The following is a 16019-nucleotide window of genomic DNA, read 5'->3' as shown; positions in this document are numbered from 1 at the left end:
AGGAGAGTGAGTAGTAGAGAGTAGTAGAGAGTGAGTAGTAGAGAGCAAGTAGTAGATAGTGTGTAGTAGAGAGTGAGTAGCAGAGAGTAGTAGAGAGTGAGTAGTAGAGAGAATAGTAGAGAGTGAGTAGTAGAGAGAGTAGTAGAGAATAGTAGAGTAGTAGAGAGTGAGTAGTAGAGTGAGTAGTAGAGAGTGAGTAGTAGATTGTGAGTAGTGGAGAGTGAGTAGTAGAGAGTGAGTACTAGAGAGTGAATAATAGAGAGTGAATAGTAGAGAGTAGTAGAGTGAGTAGTAGAGAGAGAGTAGTAGAGAGAGAGTAGTAGAGAGTGAGTAGTAGAATAGTAGAGAGTGAGTGGTAGAGAGTAATAGAGAGTAGTAGAGTGAGTAGTAGAGAGTAGTAGATAGTGAGTAGTAGAGAGAGTAGTAGAGAGTAGTAGAGTAGTAGAGAGTGAGTAGTAGAGAGAGAGTAGCAGAGAGTGAGTAGTAGAGAGTAGTAGAGTGAGTAGTAGAGTGGGAGTAGTAGAGAGAGACTAGTGGAGAGTAGTAGAGAGTGAGTAGTAGACTAGTAGAGAGTGAGTGGTAGAGAGTAGTAGAGAGTAGTAGAGGGATTAGTAGAGAGTAGTAGAGAGTGAGTAGTAGAGAGTGAGTAGTAGAGAGTAGTAGTAGAGAGTAGTAGAGAGTAGTAGAGAGTGAGTAGTAGAGAGTAGTAGTAGAGAGTAGTAGCAAGTGAGTAGTAGAGAGTGAGTAGTTTATTTTAAAAGGAACACAATGAGGGGGTTGATTATGCCATAGAAGTTATGATTAGTGCTGAAAAAAGAAAAATTAGGGCACATTTTGAGTGACTTCTCAAATCCTCTTCTATTTCATTAAAAAATTCTGACATGCAGACTGAAACATGCACTTTCAATACCAGCAGCAGACTTCCCTGGTGAGCAGTAGTTTTACTACAGTGATCTAATAAGCAACTAGAGTGCTGACATTCCGAATTTATGGCAAATGTGTGACACATCTGAATGCCTTCTTGATAGAATCAAAGTAAAAAACCTGAAAGTATTTCCTACTGAGGAGACTGTAGTAAATGAGGAAATTAGGAAACTTCATAACAAATACGTCTCCCAAGAAGGCCACCAGAGACAAAAGAGCCCAATTGTAGCACAAATATCACCCAGATGTAGCCCATGTATAGCCCATTGATAGAATGCCCCAGAGTGCTCTAAAGAACAACTAGAGCGCTAACAATCTTACTTATGACAAAAGTATGGCACACCTGCAGCCATCTTGATTGGAATAAAGTGGTAACACTTAAAACATTTAATTTGCAAAGGAACAAAATGAGGGGTTCATTTTGCCATAGAAATTACGATTAGTGCTGCAGAAAGAAAAATTAGGGCACATTTTGACTTCTCAAATCCTCTTCTATTTCATTAAAACATTCTGACATGCAGACTGAAACATGCACTTTGAATATCAGGAGCAGACTTCCCTGGTGAGCAGTAGCTTTACTACAGTGAACTAATGAGCAACTAGAGTGCTACCATTCAGAATTTATGGCAAATGTGTGACACATCTGAATGCCTTCTTGATGGAACCAAAGTAAACAAGCATTGAAAATGCAATAGGTCTCGCCCTCGTTTAAGTTAAAGCAATTCTGTTTGTAATTAGGTGGCTTTTTAGCTTTGCTTGTATAAGTGTTTTTCAAACTTTCATGTACATAACATGAATATGTATGCATATATGTATATGTATATGTATGCATGCATTTATATTTGTATTTTTATAGATATGCAGATTATATCGGGTGAGAGGTTATCATGCAAGCGGGAGGTAAAAGCCTAATGATTTGCATGAAATAAGCAGCGCTTTTACAAGACTGTGTTTTTCACCCACTTGGGATTTATTTTTGGGAAAAGCGAACTCTGGGTGAAACTCAAATGAGAAAGGTATTTTCAGTGCTACTACAGGAACCAGCATGCTGTAGCAACGGCCACGCCCACTGGGGAGGTTCACTGTGTATAATTAGTAGCATGCCTCACCTGGACTTTTCGCTGCACCCTCTGTCACTGAAGAAAGGGAAGCCTGAAAAGCGTCTGACAGAGATTGCTATTGACTTTTAAAGCTCATCTTTGTTCTTGCTCTGCTGCAATTCATTAAAGAAAAGTGCTTCAAGTGAATTACCTGTTGGCTCTTCCTTAAGGGTAACCTTTTTGTATTGGATTTGTTGCGGCTGACCCAGTCGCGGAAGGAGCCACTCTGCTACGGCTGACCCGCGGTGACTTCGGGTGAGAGGTTACCATGCAAGCGGGAGGTAAAAGCCTAATGATTTGCATGAAATAAGCAGCGCTTTTACAAGACTGTGTTTTTCACCCATTTGGGATTTATTTTTTGGAAAAGCGAACTCTGGGTGAAACTCAAATGAGGAAGATATTTTCAGTGCTACTACAGGAACCAGCATGCTGTAGCAACGGCCACGCCCACTGGGGAGGTTCACTGTGTATAATTATTAGCATGCCTCACCTGGACTTTTCGCTGCACCCTCTGTCACTGAAGAAAGGGAAGCCTGAAACACGTCTGACAGAGATTGCTATTGACTTTTAAAGCTCGTCTTTGTTCTTGCTCTGCTGCAAATCATTAAAGAAAAGTGCTTCGAGTGAATTACCTGTTGGCTCTTCCTTAAGGGTAAGCTTTTTGTGTTGGATATGTATGTATATATATATATATATACACATACATTACCTACTGGTGGTCCCCAGTAGGTAGATATAGTTAGGACCTATTTTCCATAGGAAATCCGCAACATTCTATTTGGAATAACGTTGGCGCCGATTGACAAATCTTCGCGAAATTTTCCAAACTTTTGGCCTGCTCCGATCCGCTCCTATCCTGAAAGCAGGAGCCGAGAAAAAAGGGGGGTCCCAAAATGCGTTTTCCCCATGCAATTTCCCATAGGACCTTTAGCCGCAGCTACAGCCCGAACTGCTGAACGGAATTACAACAAATTTGGCAAAGAGGTAGTCCTTAGTTCAGACTCATGCCTTTTGCTTAAATGGTGTAAATCCGTTCTGTAGTTCCTGAGAAAATGACATTTAAAAGTACTTATATATCTATGGCCTCGGAGGATCCGTGCACCCTATGCGCACCCAGCGTGCACCCTGCCGTGCACGAGCTGTATTCTAATTGGCTGTCAACACTCCAAATCAGGAAGTGTTGGCAGCCATCTTGTGCCTCGGTATATGCTAAATATGCGAATTTGCCCCCGGGGGGCCAAATCCAGGGGGCATAATAAAAAAATAACTGTGGGGGGGTCCCAATCCCCCCACACTGCCCTGGGGACCGCCACCACCTGGAGCTTGAAACAATGTTGCATGGGGGTGGCTCTCAGCCCCGGGGACTGCCACCCCCCAGGGCAACTTGTAAATGTGGGAGGGGGGCCGCACGGCCCCCCTCCTGGAGCCTTGTATAGGCCCTGGGGACCGCAACCCCCCAGGGCCGGCTCTTGCAGTGTCCTGGGGTGCATCCCGGCTCCCGCCCTGTCATTGCAAACTGCTTTGCTTCATTGAATGAAGCAAAGCTGATTGCTTTTCCACATGGGGAGCAGCATGTTAGCTGCTCCCCATGTGGAAAAGCAATGCCGGCTCCCGCATTGGGACACCCCCACGTTCCCCAACGAGGTGGCCTGGTTCTGGGGGATGGGGTCCCAGGGGCCATAAGTGGCCCAGGAGGGGGGCCACACGGCCCCCCTCCCCATTAATGAAAAAAAGAAAAAAGAAATCAATGGCCGGCCCCAGGGGATGGGGTCCCCGGGGCCTTAAGTGGCCAGAGTAGGGGGGCTACTCAGCCCCCTCCATAAAAAGATTTTTAAAAAGTTGGCCTTGCCCCAGAGGACAGCGTCCCCGGGGCAAATTATGGCCTCGGGAGGGGGGCCACACGGCCCCCTGCCCAATTTAAAAAAACATTTTAAAAAATTGGGGCAGGCCCTGGGGGATGGGGTCCCCAGGGCCAATAAACTAGAAAAAGAAGGGGGGCTACACAGCCCCCTTCTAAAAAAAAAGAAATAAAAAGACGGGATCGTGCCGGAGGCCACGCCCCCTCCTTACACCACTCTAATTCCCCTTGAATACTGGGGGTCCCTGGGGGCCAACTAGCCCACCAGGAACCTCCAGTATGCGCCAGGGGGCTATGTTGCAGAGAGGTGTAATGAGGCCACGCCCCTTTTTACACCTCTCTGCAATGCAGCTCTGTCATCAGTGATGTCACTGACCATATCATGAGTGATGTAATATGTGACATCATCAGCAGTGGATTGCAGGCGCGCGAGATGTAGTTAGTACAACGAACTATATCGGAGGAATTTCAATGGTTTTGTTCGAGTGAAATGTCCAGCTTACTATAACACCCCTAAAACATATTATTTTTTCAGTGAATTTCTAAGGTTTTTTAAATGCTAATTCCTAACTATATCAGGCCTGAAACCTATGTTTTTTTCAGTGAATATATATAAATGCATATGCATATATGAGTAAATCCGTGAGGTTGCTGTGAACGCCACTCCACACCGCCACAGCATAAACGGACACGGACCAAAGTTCAGTGCTGATTATTTTATTTTGTGCCTTTCTGCCGCCATAACGTTTCGGCTCCTCCGAGCCTTGATCACATATATATGTGCATATGTGTGCGTGTAGAGAGAGGTAGAGAGGTTGAGGTGTAGAGGTAGATGTGTAGAGGTAGAGAGTTAGAGGTAGAGAGGTAGAGAGTAGTAGAGAGAGAGGTAGAGAGGGGTAGAGAGGTAGAGAGTAGAGTGAGTAATAGAGAGTAGAGAGTGAGTAGTAGAGAGTAGTAGAGAGAGTAGCAGAGAGTGAGTAGTAGAGAGCAGTAGAGTGAGTAGTAGAGAGTGAGTAGTAGAGAGTAGTAGAGAGTCAGTATTAGAGAGTGAGTAGTAGAGAATGAGTAGTAGAGAGTTGTAGAGAGTGAGTAGAAGAGTGAGTGGTAGAGAGTAGTAGAGAGTAGTAGAGAGTGAGTAGTAGAGAGTAGTAGAGAGTGAGTAGTAGACAGTGAGTAGTAGAAGGTAGTAGAGAGTGAGTAGCAGAGAGAGTATTAGAAAGTAGTAGAGAGTGAGTAGTAGAGTGAGAAGTAGAGAGTAGTAGAGAGAGAGTAGTAGAGAGTGAGTATTAGAGAGTAGTAGAGAGTGAGGAGTAGAGAATAAGTAGTAGAGAGAGAGTAGTAGAGAGCAGAGTACTAGAGAGTGAGTAGTAGAGAGTTAGTAGTAGAGAGTAGTGGAGTAGTAGAGAGTGAGTAGTAGAGAGCAGTAGAGAGTGAGTAGTAGAGTGAGTACTAGAGAGTAGTAGAGAGCGAGTAGTAGAGAGCAAGTAGTAGAGTGTGTAGTAGAGAGAGAGTAGTAGAGAGTGATTAGTACAGAGTAGTAGAGTGAGTATTAGAGAATAGTAAAGAGTGAGTAGTAGAGAGAGTAGTAGAGAGTAGTAGAGTAGTAGAGAGTAAGTAGTAGAGAGTGAGTGGTAGAGAGTAGTAAAGAGCGAGAAGTAGAGAGTGAGTAGAGGAGAATGAGTAGTAGAGAGCGAGAAGTAGAGAGTGAGTAGTAGAGAGTGAGTAGTAGAGAGAGAGTGGTAGAGAGTAGTAGAGAGTGAGTAGTAGAGTAGTAGAGAGTGAGTGGTAGAGAGTAGTAGAGAGTAGTAGAGTGAGTAGTAGTGAGTAGTAGAGCGTGAGTAGTAGAGAGTGAATCGTAGAGAGTAGTAGAGAGAGAGAGTAGTAGAGAGTAGTAGAGAGTGAGTAGTAGAGTAGTAGAGAGTGAGTGGTAGAGCATAGTAGAGAGTAGTAGAGTGAGTAGTAGAGAGTAGTAGAGAGTGAATAGTAGAGAGTAGTAGAGAGTGAGTAGTAGTGAGTGAGTAGTAGAGAGTGAGTAGTAGACAGAGAGTAGTAGAGTGTAGTAGAGAGTGAGTAGTAGAGTAGTAGAGAGTAGTCAGTCAGCATCAGTCAGTGTCAGTCAGTGTCAGTCAGTGTCAGTCAGTCAGTGTCAGTGTCAGTCAGTCATTGTCAGTCAGTCAGTTAGTCAGTGTCAGTCAATCAGTGTCCGTCAGTGTCAGTCAATCAGTGTCCGTCAGTCAGTCAGTGTCAGTCAGTCAGTGTCAGTCAGTCAGTGTCAGTCAGTCAGTGTCAGTCAATCAGTGTCAGTCATTGTCAGTCAGTCAGTTTCAGTCAATCAGTGTCAGTGTCAGTCAGTGTCAATGTCAGTCAGTGTCAGTGTCAGTCAATCAGTGTCAGTCAGTGTCTATCAGTCAGTGTCAGTCAGTCAGTGTCAGCTAGAGCAGCTCTGCTGACCTGGTTCTCGGGCTCTAAAGCAGCACTGCTGACCAGGTTCTCTCGATCTAAAGCAGCTCTCCTGACCTGGTTTCTCTGGCTCTACAGCAGGTCTGCTGACCTGGTTCTCTGGCTCTAGAGCAGCTCTGCTGACCCAGTTCTTAGGCTACAGAGCAGCACTGCTGATCTGGTTCTCTGGCTCTACAACAGCTCTGCTGACCTGGTTCTCTGGCTCTAAAGCAGCTCTGCTGACCCGGTTCTATGGCTCTAAAGCAGATCTGCTGACATTCTTCTCTGGCTCTAGAGCAGCTCTGCTACCCTGGTTCTGTCCCTCTAGAGCAGCTCTGCTGACCTGGTTCTCTCCCTCTAAAGCAGCTCTACTGATCTGGTTTCTCTGGCTCTATAGCAGCTCTGCTGACCTGGTTCTATGGCTCTAAAGCAGCTCTGCTGACCTGGTTCTCTGGCTTTAGAGCAGCTCTGCTGACCTGGTTATCTGGCTCTAAAGCAGTTCTGCTGACCTGGTTCTTCCCCTCTAAAGCAGCTCTGCTGACCTTGTTTCTCTGGCTCTACAGCAGCTCTGCTGACCTGGTTCTCGGCCTCTAGAGCAGCTCTGCTGACCTGGGTCTCTGGCTCTAAAGCAGCTCTGCTGACCTGGGTCTCTGGTTCTAGAGCAGCTCTGCTGACCTGCTTCTTAGGCTCTAGAGCAGCTCTGCTGACCTGGTTCTCTAGCTCTACAGCAGCTCTGCTGACCTGGTTCTCTGCACTCACGATGCATGCACCCGACTTTACGAAAATATATTTAAAAATAATATAAGTTTATTATAAGTACAAATATATTATTTTTATGAATATGTTAGATAATCTCTTGCCCTAATATGTATATTAAAGACACATACATATAATTTTGGAAGATAATTTTTTTTTGCGGGCGTCGTGCACCCAGCATGCCCCAGCACGTATAGGAAGTCACGCGAGACCCGCAACCACGCAAGCATCTCGTACCGTAATGCGCATGTGTCATGAATGCGCGGGAGCAGGAGTCGCGGGCTGGTTGCATACCAATCGCGCACATCACGTAATATTAAATGCATATGATGTAACTGAAAAACACGTAGCTGTCACACACCGTACGCGGATCCTTCACGACTTTTCTAAAATGGTGGCTTGAATGCGCAAACCCACCGTGATGTGTACGCATTAAGTGCGTGACTCCGAAAAAAAAAATGATATAAATATATTTTTAAAAAAAAATGAAAACAAGAAAATTAATCAATATTTCAGTTTGAATTTTTTTTACATTTATTTTTGCAATTTTCAGAAAAATATATATTGTTATTCAATGAATAAAAAATGTATAAATAAACAGTTAAAAAAACTGTAGAAAATCAGTACAAAAAATAGGTATAACTACTATCACACTTAAAAATTAGCATTTAAAAAAGCTTTAAAATTCACTGAAAAAATACATAGGTTTCAGAGACGTTATAGTTAGAAATTAGCAATTAAAAAGGCTTTGAAATTCACTGAAAAAACCCTAGGTTTCAGAGACGTTATAGTTAGAAATTAGCATTTAAAAAACCTTAGAAATTCACAGACAAAAACAGGTTTCAGGGGTGTTATAGTTAGCTGGCCATTTCACTCGTACAAAACCATAGAAATTCCTCCGTTATAGTTAGTTCTGCTAACTATAACTTGCGCGCCCGCAATGCACTGCTGATGATGTCACATATTGCATTATTCATGACATGGTCAGTGACATCACTGATGACATCACTGATGACATCTCAAATGACATCACTGATGACATCACCGATGACATCATCCAATGAATGTGGTTTAGTTTGAAATTTAAATATGTATTATGAATGAAATAAGCTTTATTTCGATATAAAAAATATCTTAAAAGCACATACAATTAAAAACAAAAAAAATATATATATATATAAACAATCATAAGATCACAAAGTTTATTGTATTATATATATACCAATCTGTATTGAAGATTGAGTGGATATATAACTGTCTGGATGGAGGATTTAGTAGCTATAACTATAACACCCTTGAAACCTATGGTTTTTTCTGTCGATATATATATATATATATATATATATATCTATGTATCTATATATATATCTATATGTGAACAAGGCTTGTGAACAAGGCTTGTCGCCAAAACGCGTTGTGTGAATTAAACACTTGGACTTCGCTACCTGGTTGTTCGCCTGTTTCTTACTGAGAGCGCACGATATATTTCGTCTGTTGTTTTGGATATTGTCATTACCGGAGTGCTCCGCCGGGGTGTGCGCCACCTTTCTTGGATCCCAGCAATTCCGGAAGGAGCAACTGACTTGTGTGGATATATATATATATATATATATGTATATATATATATATTATCTACTGGCGGTCGCCAGTAGATAGTTATAGTTAGGACCGTGTTTCCATAGGAAATCTCAAAATTCTATTTTGAATAACTTTGGCGCCGGTTTACAAATCCTCGCGAAATTTTCAAAACTAATGGGGCGTTCGGCTCAGCTCCTACCCTGAAAGTCTTGGGATGATTTGTCAAGCGGGGGCCGAGAAAAAAGGGGGGTCCCAAAACACATTTTCCCCATGCATTTTCCCATAGGACCTTTAGTCGAAGGTACAGCCCGAACGGCTGAACAGAATTACTTGAAATTTGGCAAAGAGGTAGTCCTCAGGTCAGGGATGTGCCTTTTGCATATATAGAGTCAATCTGTTCAGTAGTTCCTGAGAAAATTGCAGTTAAAGTACATAAATATCTATAGCCGCGCACCGTGCGCGCACCCTAACGTGCGCAATCGTAATTCTGATTGGTGGTTACATGTCAGTCAACGTTCGAATCGGTCGAAATCAGGAAGTGTTGGCCGCCATTTTGTTTGTTTTGAGTGCGAGAGTGAAAAAGGAAGGTGGCGAACTTGAAAAGGGGGCAGGGTAGAGAGTTCCTGACCCCCTAGCCTTTGTCAGGGGGTCCCTGAAGGACCCTGAAGGCAGAAAAAAACATTTTAATTTTTTTTTTTAAATCGCGGGGTGCGCGCACGGTGAAAAACCATAAAAAAATAAAATTAAATTTAATACATAGTTTATTGTAAAATAAATATATAAAAAATATAATAATAAATACATAACTTAGCATTTAAAAAACCGTACAAATTCACTGAAAAAACCATAGGTTTCACACACGTTATAGTTAGGAATTAGCATTTAAAAAACTTTGCAAATTCACTTAAAAAACCATAGGTTTCACACATGTTATTGTTAGGTGGACATTTCACTCATAAAAAACCAATGAAATTCCCCCGTTATAGTTAGTTCAGATAACTATAACTCGCGCGACCGCCACTCTATCAAAAGGATGATGTCATCAGTGATGTCATGAGTGATGCCACTGACCATTTCATGAGTGATGTAATATGTGACGTCATCAGCAGTGGATATATACAGACTAGAATACACCGCAAAAGTACAGCTGGTAATTCAGTACTCCATGCGCAGATCTCCCATCCATATCACTTACTTAAAAGTATACCGTATGGTGAGTTTTTACGCATCAAGCGCATATGTAGTACAGATTTTGACTGCAATAACTGTCAAAAAGACTCATTTCAGAGATTTTTAGCCCGCGGATATACCAGAGTTGATTTGGAAACAGCACTAGAGAAAGCCAACAGTACTAATCGTGATGATTATCTTAAATCAGTAATCAGGACTACCACCATTAAATCCACCCCTAAAAATGAGATCGAGTGTAGCGAACCTGGTTGCATTCGATTCATCACTACCTTCAGTAATCAGGACAAGGAATTGAGAAAACTGATTTATAAAAACTGGCCCATAGTGAAAACCGACCTGACTATGTCCCAATTAGTACCTGATTATTTACCGCAAATCACGTTCAGGAGAGCACCCTCTATGAGGGATGCCCTAGTTAGGACTAACCCAGAGACTACCACCACGAGCACATGGCTATCTAATCGTAAAGGTGTTTTCAAATGTAGCTCGTGCCGAGCGTGCAAGTTTGGCACTAACACTTATGAATTTATGGGCGCCTTTGATCTAACCCCTACTGCTCTGAAAGGTTTTTTTTACGTGTAAAACTGACCATGCAGTTTATGTTCTTGAATGTTCTTGCAACTTAAAGTATGTTGGTAGCACGAAATTACAGGCATCAGTCAGAATTTTACAACATTTAAGGGCTATTGTTAATTCTGATTCAAGCTACCCTGTTGCCCGACATTTTAAACTAGTCCACAAGAACAACCTGAATGATTTAAAATACTTTGTGATCGATGCAGTACCTAAACTGATCAGAGGAGGGAATAGAGAAAAGCGCCTCAGGCAATTGGAAACCCAATATATTCTTTTATTAGACACTAAGATGCCTAATGGCCTCAACACAGGGGAAGATATGCACACTTTTCTTTGAAAAATAATCCAGGATACATCATTCCCTGTGTGTACTAAAAACTCTACTAAAAACTCTACTAAAAACTCTACTGTACTGCACTGAACACATTAGCTTTTAGATGATCAAATGTTACTTAGCCTATATCTATAACTGCTTTATGGAGATTACTCCTGTTATCACTTCTACCTTTGGGGTACCTTTTGGGGTACTTTATAAATGTTCTCCTTGGTCCTGATAATGTGTTGAATTGGTATGTATAATTAATGAACTGCTACTTTAAAGGTTTTTCAGTCTTGCAGCCCCAGCTTGTACGTGGATTTTACTTAATGTGCAAATTTGTCCCGTCTAGTCAAGTTTCATTCATTCATTCTTTGTTTCCCAATGACTTTTTTTGCTGCTATACTACTTTGCTATTTGCACATGTGTTGCCTATCTTGCACAAATGCACTTGCACTTTATTTCCAGTACTGTTGTTTCTAGGAGAAATTGTCTGTAGCATGGCCATTTGATTATTTAAGGATTTATCCTTTATACCGGTCTGTTACACGTATTGTTTATTTTGTGCATTTGCACATAAAACGATCTGTGCCATACATGTCTTTACTAGCACTGATGCACTTGCACTTTATCTAGGATACAGTATTTTAACTATGCAATATCTATAGTAATGCATTTGCACTTTATAATTCTAAACTGGTATTATTAGTTGCGTGCAAATATGTATTTATATGTATATATAGATTTTCATGTATATATTTATGTCATTTTGTAGTTTGCAGCCGTATTTGTATGAAGGAACCGTAGAATAATACAGTATATATCTAGATGGGGAATTTTGAAGGACGGTTTACATCAAATTTGCTTTATGTAAAATATAGGGTTCTATAGGTTTACGATGAAGAGGATTTTCCGCATGTAGTGATTTTTTGTGTTATTTTAGATTTACAATTTTGAAATTTTGATTCTTTCTGGTTGACCCATAAAAGGCATATGTTAATGATATGCGAGCACATTGTTTTACTTCAGGGTGTATTTTATCTGTGTAACCACTATGGTACAATTAGGCTCGACTTTGCCATCCAATATGTTTCTAAATTTTGCACAGTTTGAGTATTTCTTCTCTTTTTTAGATCACCCTCGTTGTAATTTGGAAGTTTGCTGTTTTGTATGCCGCTATCTCATTGGCTCATATATGAGGGAGGAGTCAACATTTTACTATATTTGGATTGTATGGTTCTTCAGGTGTCATGTGATCAAGGCCGTGGCAACACGGCCCAAACGCGTCATGCCGACTGACTTAAACGAATAAACCTGTTCGAAAATATATTTCTGAGCGTGTGGTGGTCTGTACCTGTTCCTGTTCCAGTCATCGGCTGGAGTCTGGGAACTCTTCTTGTAATATATGTATATATATATATATATATATTCACTGAAAAAACCATGGGTTTCACACACGTTATAGTTAGGAATTAGCATTTAAAAAACCTTAGAAATTCAATGAAAAAACCAAAGGTTTCACACATGTTATAGTTAGCTGGACATTTCACTCGTAAAAAACCAATGAAATTCCCCCGTTATAGTTAGTTCAGCTAACTATAACTCGCGCGCCCGCAATGCACTACTGATGACGTCACATATTACATCACTCATGACATGGTCACTGACATCACTCATGACATCACTGATGACATCTCAAATGACATCACTGATGACATCACTGATGACATCATCCAGTGATTGTGTGTTTTTCTGAAAATTTAATATTTTTTATATTTATGTATATCTCAAGGTCAATGGAAGAATAAATGGGTACATAAGTGTCTAAATGGATGCTTTTTTTTAAACTTTTTTTGTGTAACTGACTGATTAAGTGTATCATAGTGAATACATGGCTTACTGAGTAATCTTTAAATATTTAAATATCTGTATCAGTTTCTTACTTTGTGTATAAGTGGCTGCATGGGTTGGTGAGTAGCTACATGAGTGTCTATATAGGTTATTAGTTGTTTTTTTATCAGTATGAGTGTCTGAGTTTCTGTATGGTTCGGTGGGGGGTATTACTTAGTGCATAGGTGCATGAATGAGTGACTCACTGTTTGTATGTGTTGAATACAGCATGTGTGCAGGACTGTATGGGTGGATGAGTGTGTGCATGGGTGTGTTAGTGAGTGAATGACTGTCTCTATAGTGTCTTTATGAGTAACTACATATGTTTTAAACTAGTATATGTGACTATTGGTGTATATAAGTGAGTATATGTGAGAGTGAGAGATTGGAAGAGTTCCTGTATGAATAAGTATGTGTTTCTATAAGTTATTGTTTAAAAGAGTAAGTATATGTAAGTTTCTGTAGAAGTAAGTGTGGTGGTGTGTGTATAACTATATATGCAAGTAAATGGATGTTTGATTCTTTATTAGCATGAGTGACTATGTGTGTGAGTAACTCTATGGATGAGTGGCGTTGTGTAACAGGATGTATAGGTGTATGAATACATATGATGAGTGAGAACATGTATGAGTGACTGTAGAGGACTGTTGGTGAATGACTGTATGTGTATGTGGTTCTTAGAATTACTGAATAGGTTGTTGTAACTGATATTGATATGTTCATTATTTTGAACATTTTAGTTTCGATTTTTGAATGTGTGTTTCAATGGTTATATTAGGGGAAGAGGAGGTCTGCCACTCTATCACAAGGATGATGTCATCAGTGATGTCATCAGTGATGTCATTTGAGATGTCATCAGTGATGTCATGAGTGATGTCAGTGACCATGTCATGAGTGATGTAATATGTGACGTCATCAGTAGTGCATTGCGGGCGCGCGAGTTATAGTTAGCTGAACTAATTATAACAGGGGAATTTCATTGGTTTTTTACGAGTGAAATGTCCAGCTAACTATAACATGTGTGAAACCTTTGGTTTTTTCATTGAATTTCTAAGGTTTTTTAAATGCTAATTCCTAACTATAACGTGTGTGAAACCCATGGTTTTTTCAGTGAATTGGCAAGGTTTTTTAAATGCTAATTCCTAACTATAACGTGAGTGAAACCCATGGTTTTTTCATTGAATTTGCAAGGTTTTTTAAATGCTAATTTTTTTTTTTTTCTTTTTTTTTTTACATATTTTTATTTTATTTTCTATCCTTTTTTAAAGACTATGGTTAAATTTTAAAAATTCTACAATATGTTTTTTTTTACCATTTTATATAATAAACAGGTAAGATTTATTAGTATAACTTTTTTTTTTTGTTTTTCCTTTTTTTTTTTTTATTTTTTTTTTTAACGTGCGCGTACGGTAAGCGCACGTCTTGCTTTAATTACGTTAGATTTCTACGCTGTTTGCGTTTATTTACGCAATTTGCGTGTACGCACGTCACGCGCGCACAGCGCGTAACGCGTACGCTGCACGCGCACGTTACGCGGAAGTGAAGGGGCGTGCCTGTTGTGCGCATGCGCGCGTGCGCGTGTCTTTTTTACGCGCATGCGTACTTTTGCCGTAAGCGCACCGTAAGCGTACCGTAAGCGTACGGTAGGTCATGTGATCATGGAACACAACTTTTGATTGGTTGAAACTACTTTCAGTTCTAGAACTCTCCTACACCACACCCATTCACCTCATTCCTGCTTGTGATCCCTTAGGAGAAGGAGCTGGGTTGTCTTTGTGATACGATGGCAGAACAGCAGAGCCCTTCTGAGAGTGAGGCTAGCAGCACTACCTTGAGGCAGAGAACGAGCAAACAAAAGACCTCTTACATATGGGAGTATTTTTCTTTTCCAAAGGGCCAGCAAAAGGTAAATGCACCCTTAGTGACTTGTAAGCTGTGTAAGCGTGTACTTTCAAGAGGCAATCCCAACAGGAAGTATTCCTTCGGGAATCACACCATGTTGAGACACCTTAAGGATGTACACAAAAGGACACATGCTCGACATACTGAAGGTAACCCTTCAGTAAGTCAACCAAGCACATCCACAGCAGCTCAGCCTGGACCATCATCTGCAGTGCCGAGTCCATCTTCGGCAGGTCAGGTGAGCCCTTCATCTGTGGGGGGAGCATCTCCTTTTTCTCGTCCTCAGGAAATTAACCCTCGGTTTCTGAGGGTTGAAATACGGTGCGCCACTTGTCATGATCTAATTTGTTATAGGGAGACCAGTATTTCCCTAGTGAACAAGAAAATAGATCAGCACATTTGTCGTACCGTCTAATATTCCCATTCTTTCTTTCCTCTGTCCCTGCATGAACACAACTGCTCTTTTAAGAGCCAACCTTACCTTTCAACTTTTTTTTATATATTTTTTAAAACTTTTTTGGGGATTTTTTTTTTACCGTACGCGTACGGTACGCGTAATTATATATTTTTTTTTAAAAAAACACTAAAAATCAATTATCACATTACAAGGTCCTTGAGAGACTACAATGAAAAACTGAAAATGTGATTGTGGAGAAGTGGAAAAAAGGGACCATGAAATTTTTGACTTACCATACCCACTCAAAACAATATTTATTCATTAAATTTTTTTTTTAATTGCTTTAAAAATAGTTCTAGTTTTCGAAAATTTTCTATCTCAATCTGAAAAAAAAGAAAAAAGTATTAATATTTAATAAAACATTTTATAATACAGTACACATATTTACGTATTTTTCAAAAAAAATTTTTGCCTTTTTTTTGCTGTTTTCAGAATATATTGCATTTCACTATAAATTGTGAAAGCAATTGCATTCATCATTTAACAGCGGGCAAAAAAAAAATTAACAATCTCAAAGATTGTTTTAAAAAAGCCCACAATCTCTTCTCACTTAAACATAACATTATAGAAATCCATAATATTCTTAAAAAATATCATCTAATATCAATACTTATTTCTTTAAAATACCGTCTGATATTTTTGTTTCAGAAGTATAATCACAAAAATATATCTCAAATAACTCCACAATACATCTGGTTCCATTTCCTTTAGGCCAAATAGTAATTTTAAAATTCTTTTTTGATTAAATTTCCAATGGTAATCCAATAAAAATCTAAAGTTTAAATTGTACAGATCTCACCGATTCTCTGTAACATTTTGGTTTCCGAAAGATTTATTAATAATTAAATAAGTCCACAATAGAATTGTTTACCTTTCCGCATGGCCAAATAGTAATTTTAAAAATCTTTTTTGAATACATTTCCAATGGCAATCCAATAACATTCCAAAATTTAAATTGTGCAGATGTTACCGATTTTTTCTAAATTTTTGGTTTTCCAAAGTTTCATTAAAAAATGGAAAAATTCCCCATTA

The sequence above is a fragment of the Triturus cristatus genome, chromosome 2_1 (assembly GCF_964204655.1).
Source record: "Triturus cristatus chromosome 2_1, aTriCri1.1, whole genome shotgun sequence".
Classification (NCBI taxonomy): Eukaryota; Metazoa; Chordata; class Amphibia; order Caudata; family Salamandridae; genus Triturus; species Triturus cristatus.
This window is presented reverse-complemented; position numbering follows the sequence as displayed.